Source organism: Pinus tabuliformis, chromosome 1_2, assembly GCF_031772625.1.
Source record: "Pinus tabuliformis cultivar Carrire ecotype Pingquan chromosome 1_2, CPIR1, whole genome shotgun sequence".
In the NCBI taxonomy this organism is placed as follows: Eukaryota; Viridiplantae; Streptophyta; class Pinopsida; order Pinales; family Pinaceae; genus Pinus; species Pinus tabuliformis.
Window position 1 is genome coordinate 1,184,972,098 of NC_142298.1, and position 7,448 is coordinate 1,184,979,545.

Genomic DNA, 7,448 nt, shown 5'->3' on the forward strand with positions numbered 1-7,448 from the left:
ACCTAGTAAGAAACATGAAATCTCTAGCATGACCCATGAAGAAGAAGAAGAAATGCGACATGATATTTCAAAATTACAAGGCCAAGTACAACAAATTTCACTCTCACAAAAGGTAACTGAAGCCAAGATGAATGGTGTGGAAGCTAATATGAATGGCATGAAAGTTACGATGGATGGCATGGACGCTAAGATGAATGACATGGACACTAAGATTTAAGAATTGAAGATAAATTTGAATAAGTTGATACAAGAAATGGTTACTAATGGTGAAAGGGCAGTAAAGGAAACTCATGATGAGAACAAAAGAAATGTTAATCATGATTTCATAGACTCTAATGTTGGATTGAAGACCCACCTTGTTCCAAAAATTGATATGAGGAAGTTTGATGGGAAGGATCCCAGAACATGGATACTAAAGAGGATCAATTTTTCGATCTCCATAATGTGCAAAACATACAAAAGGTACATATTGCAACTTCATATTTGGAAGAAAATCAGTTTGTATGGTATCGATGGCTTTGCTCTTGTAAACAAATTGTCACTTAGGCAATTTTCACGGAAGAAATGATAGCACATTATGAGGATACAAAAAGAAACACCTTTTTTAGCCAATTGATAGATCCCAAACAAAAGGGTTCAATGATGGAGCACATTGAGGACTTCCAAAAATTGAACATAAGGGTAAAAGATATTCCAGAGGAGCATAGAATTGATATGTTCATAGGGACTTTAAAGGATAATATCCAACATGAGGTTCACTTTTGGCAACATGATTCACTGGAGAAGGCATTCAGGTTAGCAAGAAAAATGGAAAGAAAAATTATGGCAACCAGGAAGCCTACCACTCACAACTATAAAGATGGAAGTGTTGTTTTCCCTAGCCTTACACAACCTACAAGGTTGAGACCACAACAATTGGAAGGAAAAAGAGCAAACAGGATTTGTTATAGTTGGTGAGTGCCAGTATTGCAGCAATAATGCTACAACTCTTGGGTTGCCAACTTTACTTTTATCAACCCAATAGTTCGTAACAAACTTGGAAGTGTTGGTGCTGTATGCACAAGTACTAGTTCTTACTGCAGTTTGTCACTTGGTCAGCTGGCGCAAGATCACTAAGAGCTTAAGCCAACTTCTATAGATCTCAGAAGAAGCTCTATGTGTGATGAAAGAAAGAAAGATTACTCTATAGAGGCTATTCTAATTGCAGAAAGGAAAAAGACTGGAGTGTAAGGCAAGACCTAGTAAACCTTAATTAACAAGCTAATTCTACTTTTGCGAAAAACACTATGAAAACCATGAAAGCAATGCCATTACCTACTCATGAAAGCAAACAACATCTAACCATGCTATTTCTGGAAGTAAATGAGCAAAAAACATGTTTTTGGATTTTTATGTGAATTTGACATGCATTTAATTTATTGTGTGTGAGTGTCACAGCAAATAGGTGGTGTTGAAGGGTGGTTTTGGGACTTGAAAGGATGTAGGATGGTGTGGATGGGTCCTAGGAGGTCTCAGGTGGCCTTCTGGAGGCTTTTCCCACACTTTTCCTTCAAAAGAAAACCTACAGGAAAATTTACAAGAGGACATAGGAAATCTACAGGAGGAAAACAGAAAAACTACAGGAGGCCTACAGGAGGAGGCCAAGAGCAGTTTTCACTATTTTATGGGTGTGAGAGTGGGTGCAAAATGTGGATGGAGGTTGTAATGAGCTGTTAGGGTGCCTAAGGTCTACCATGAATCACCAGGAGAGAGAAAGATGACTGGGTTTTCTCAAGGAGAGAGGAAGAAGTTCTAGGGAAAAATGCAGGAAACTAGGGCAGAATTGAGTTGAAATTTGGGAGACCTATAGGGCATGGATCAGATGGAGGGTGTGATTGATGATAAGCTAGCCTACTACTATAATAGATCTGCTGCATAGAAACTGACAGTCAACCAAGGAAATCAAGCAACAAGTGAAATGAATGCATTTAGGAAAAATAGAGTTTTGCATAAAAATGGCCTAAACTATGATCTATGAAAGGAAATGCTGAGAAATGTTGTAGGAAAGGAAAGCATGAAAGAAGAATATTGCAAATCAGGAAGTGACCATGATGAGGAAGATCTAAAGCAAAGCAAAGTTGGACTATTAAATAGCTACAAACACTAGAAGTCCTATGAAGGAGGAAAATTTGTGTTTTTGGGGTGGCAAGAGAGTCTTTGCCTCAAATCATGGACCCAGAGGGAGGAAGAGAGGCCAAGGCACTGTTGCTAGCCTTTTGAGTCTTCTCTTTGTCACTACTTAACTTTCTAAAGAAAGCACAAATGGAAGCAAACTACTAAATCATCAAAAGCAACCTATTTTTAACCATAAGAGAAATACATCTAATAGCAAACTAATCTACAAACTGAAACAAGGCATAAAAATACAAGTAAAAAGGAGCTTGGCCGCTTGGATTGGGCCCTAACCCAAGAAATTCATCCCTCTGAGGTAACTCAGTGCTAGCTCAAAAAGGATTCCATCTCTATTCTCAAAACAATAGCAAGATTACAGGAAACTGTCACAAAAATAATAAGCTCGAAATTTGAGCAGAGTTTACATAAGAGAAAATCCGACCCTAGTAAGGCCCTAGGCCTCTCTACTTATACAAATGAAGCTACCAACAACTTCATTAAAATAAAGGAGGCTTGGCTCCCAAAACTCGAGATAATCATCAATCATCCTCCACTTGCTCCGTTGCCTTCTAGTGTATGATTCGGCTGCTTGTACTCCGAGCTGAATGAAGGGGAATTCAAAGTGAGGAGTAATAAATGAGCGGGATTACCTCCTATAAGTTCTCTCCTCTGTCCACTTCGAGTTATTGCTGACATTTTTCCACTGGATCCTTGACTTTGACCTCGAAATCCATCAATAATATGCATTAAATACATGTTAGACCATATGGCACAATAACTAACTCAACTCACTCTATAAGCATAAATATAATCAGAAAATCATATAATAAGCTAAGAGAATGGTTGATTTGACTAGGTTAGGAGGTAAAATGAGCCCATATAATTGCCTATTTATGAGGCTCATCATCACCCCCATACTGAAGGTGTTGCTCATCCTCTGAGCAACCTAGTCAATCTCCTCATCTTGTATGGCCCTGGTGGCCTCCCTAGCATCCCAAGCTTTTGATGTGGTCTACTCTTCTTTGCCATAGAATTCTGCCTTCCTGTCTATGTCCTTCCATTTCTCCTCCTCTTCTTCTTCTCTTCTGCCTTCCAACATGCGTAACAACAGTGGGGAACTCAGTGTGAAGCCAATACAGTTGACCTTCAGCCTCATCATGGAGTGCTTGTACATTGGCACTCTTTTCAATGCCTCCTTCAGCCTCATGGGGGAATGATATTCCATGATCTGCAAACTATGTGGTAAGGTGTTCCATCTCCTCATGCATGCATGCACGCAATCATCCCCAAGTAGCTTTTGCATATCCTCAAAGTGTGCAATGGCTTGTGCCTGATTGGTGAGAAATATAGGGCAATCTGAGGGTCATTGGTAGAAGGTTGTGTGTGCTGATGAATGCCATTGGATCTGATGGCTCAGCTCTTATCATTATTGGCTCATTCTGTTCCTTTATCATCAATCTTTTTATTTATGCTGCTCTCAATTCTTCATGGTTCATCGATGAGGCTATGGCCATTAATTGTAGGTCCCCTAGCTTAGCATTGGGATCCCACACATTTATGTCTATGAGGGCCATGTTTTGTAAGTAGAATTCTACCATCTTTGCTTTATCCTTTGAGGTGCTTTGGTCACACAAATACATGAACTGCCTGTAGTCTTGGAAAGGCATTGTGCCTCTTTGTGCCAAAGTCTTTATTTGGAATTGTAACCATTGGTCCTTTAGATAGAGGCCACAGGATTTGGCTGGTGTTCTGTATTGCAATGCCTCCATGGATAAGCTGGCCATGCATTCCAAATGGGTCTTTTTCTCTTGTAGCTGCCTCTGTAGCAATTCATTTTCAGTTTCAAGGTGGCTTCTTGTAATTGCTTCCTTGTCTCTAAGAGCACTCAACTCTCTGCCCATTTCCCTTAGTTTTTTTTCCATATGGCCAACATCCTCAACTCCTTTGGATTTGGCTATCTGCATCCACCTATGTGTTCTCACTCTTTCTTTCTCCAATTCAAAAAATAGTGGAATTGCAAATTTCTGTGGGATTATCCTTCCTCCCTCAAGTAGATTGTAATAGGAGGCAAGACTAGGCTGGGGATCAGGTTCTTGAATCTCTTGTGCTTGCTCCTTCACCTGTGGCAATCCTTCTATCCTTTTCTCAAGTTTTTGTGTCTCCTGTAGTTTTGACAGTGTCTCCTGTAGAAATGTCTGAGCCTCCTGTAGGAATATTTTTGGGTCCTGTAGTACTACCTTTTCCTTCCATGTGGAAGATCTAGGAGTCCCCCTTTCATATGTTATGGGTGTTGTTAGAGCCTAAATCTGCCTTAGGCTGAAGGAAGGCAAAATTCAGGATAACCACACACCACGCTCATTCTGGTAGCTAGCCCTACCAGAACAGGAGAGGGCTCTCTCCCGGTCACACTCAGTAAAAATAAACAATAGGGTCTGAGATGACTCAAAATGAATACTGATTTTAAGCTAGTAAATAAATATGAAATAGGTAATTTAATGAATGATTGAATTTTTAGGGCTGTATGAGACAAAGGACAGCATGAGCTGGGAAATTGAATCAAAGACGCAGAGTACTTTGTGAGGCAAGATAGGCAGGAGGTTTAGCAATCAAACTGAAGTAATATGGAGTGGAAAGACTATTTAGAGGTTGAAAAGGGCATAACCAATGAATCCTTTTCAAATAGAAGAAGACACACAACGGATGAATGCTTTTCCAAGGCAGAGCAATAAACTGGATTCTACCTTTCTTACTTAAAAACATTCAACTGGAAATGATTATGAATGAACTGTAAAACATAACAAGATACATATGAAACAGAAAGAAGAAACATATGCTAAACTCATACCACATGAATCTCATGAATCAGAGCTGCATCATTTTATTAATTTCCTGGCCAAACTATACAGTGAAGTGCTGAGTTTTCTTCCACACCTTTCCCAGAACTCAGACCCTTTACAAATGATTTTCAATACAATAAATAAACTCAACTATGAGAAAACAGTTTGACCAAAAATAGGGGATTGTTTAATCATTATTATCAAAAGATGAAAAGCCACCCATTTGTAAAAGGAGCATCGTTACATTTTCTACTCGAATTTGTTGATGACTAATGAAGAGGTGAAATCTATAGGTGTAAATCCCTTCTGAATCGTAACTGCAGACAAAAATAGACCTCCAATCCTATTTCTCTGTTATGGTAGATATCTTCATTTTAAATTTAGGCTTTGGTAGGTGTCGATGTCTGTCAATGCATTTAATTTCTGGAAGATGCTTAAAACGTTCCTTTACAACATATAGATATTCGTGCCTTTTGCTCTCTCTCAGGAGAAGCACTCCTAACTGCTCTGATGCTTTAGCTTTCCACAGGCGAATATTAGCATCATCACTTCCAGAGACAACATAAGTTGCATCACCACTAAATTTCACACAAAACATCCTTTGCATTCATTTCATATGGTAGATTTCTCTGTTGTGACCTGCATTATCGGGGAATATTCTCATTGTTCGATCCTGTCACAAACTCCCAACCAGATGGAGAATAATCAATATCCAACACAGCGGAAACATGGTCTTGGTGATGCCATTCGAAGGTCATATAGAACAATGCTGCGGTCACTCGCAGTTGTCACAAATATATCTTTCTCTGTAGGATTAAACTGTACTGAAATGACAGTATCATCCCCCAAGCGAAATTGTTTATCGGTCTTGACCTGTCATGATCCCAAATGTCAACTTGAGCACCACCAGTTGCAAACACATTACTATCCCATTGGTAATCTATAGCCCTGAAAGAAGTTTTTCCCACATAGGTTGCTAGTGGCTTTTGAACATTCTTTGAGCCATAACTTGATTCCCTAATGCTAGCAACTAGGATATCCCATAGTCTAACTGTGCAATCATCTCCGCAAGAAATAAGCCACTCTCCTTTTGTAGACATAGTCAAACCACGCACCGCTCCTCTATGACCTGGAAATTGTGGAATTGTGCGCTTGGCTGCAATGTCCTAGAGCCGAATATCTCCATCCAATTCGAAAATCCTGCTTGGAATAGAAGAAATGAAATTGTTTTGATTTTTATTGAAGCTGTGATGAATTTTTGTCTTCGAGGCTTTGTGCACCGCGCACAAGCCCAATGCACCGAGTCTCCTGGATGCGCCGCACCATAGGAAAACTGCACTGTGGCAAATCGCCCAATGCGTCGCGTGGCCTATGTGCGTCGCACGCTTACCCAATGCGTCGCACCGACTCATAAACACAGTCTTAGTTTTCAGTTTCGCCCTTTCACAGCTTGAGACGGTTTTCAAATGATCTCTTGAATGCAAATGACATTGATACATATAGAAATATCTTCATAAAGACATGGCTTTGATTTTGTCTTTGTAAAGACCCACTTTTCTCATGTTTTAAAATTGGCATTTCTTCAATTTTAATACAACTCTGTTCTTCAAGTTTCCTTTTTGATTTTTGGCTAAAATGATGGCTTCTTGGTTGATTTTTTTGCAGGGATGATGGTGTTTGAACTTCAGCAAAGGATGACCAGAGTCTTTATTTGAAGTACTTCATGGCGGAAAAATTTAAAAATACATATTTATTACAAACAATTAATTTGACGATTTCTTCTTCAAAACATATTTTTGAAGAAGAAACATCCTTGAGCATTATTGATGATAAGAATTTTGGAATGAAAACTTATTGAAGACATCCTCATGACCTGTGGGTGTTATTTGACATTCTGAAGACCACACCCTAGACCTAGAAACTGAAATGACTCTTTTTGACCAAAACACCTTCTATGACTATAAATGGCTGAAATCAACTTTAATGGACTTTGATAAATTTTGACCAACCCGGCAGGTATAAACATGAGGGAAATGAGAAAACAAAGCCCTTCCGTCAGACAATGGCATGCCCCTAACGAAATGCAGATGAATGAGTTGAACGAGACACCTAAAAATGAAATGCAATAAGAGAAATGATCTCGGACGGAGGGATAAACAGATCGACTCTAACATTGGCTCCAATGGGGATGGTGGCTACTTGGAGGTGCCAAGAATGGCAGATCTCTGGAAGAGCTAGACAGTGCCTTCGTCCATTGGGCTATGGAGTCATTATTTCGACAAACAACACAAGACTTTGACTCTTTTATTGGCTGAAACTTGATTCAAACCGACTCCATTTTGAAGCTAAAATGGCTGAAAAAACTGACTTAATGCAAAAAGAAATGACTCATGACTGACTTAACTAAAACAAGAACTTACAAAGCTTGTTTAAGGGCAGCATTCCGTCAAGATTTGAGGA

General features: G+C 39.4%; 1 pseudogene; it reads right to left on the bottom strand.

Moving 5' to 3' along the window:
* Positions 1–5,331: 5,331 nt before the first annotated feature.
* On the bottom strand, positions 5,332–6,400 carry LOC149210461 (uncharacterized; annotated as a pseudogene).
* Between the last annotated feature and the right edge of the window lie 1,048 nt (positions 6,401–7,448).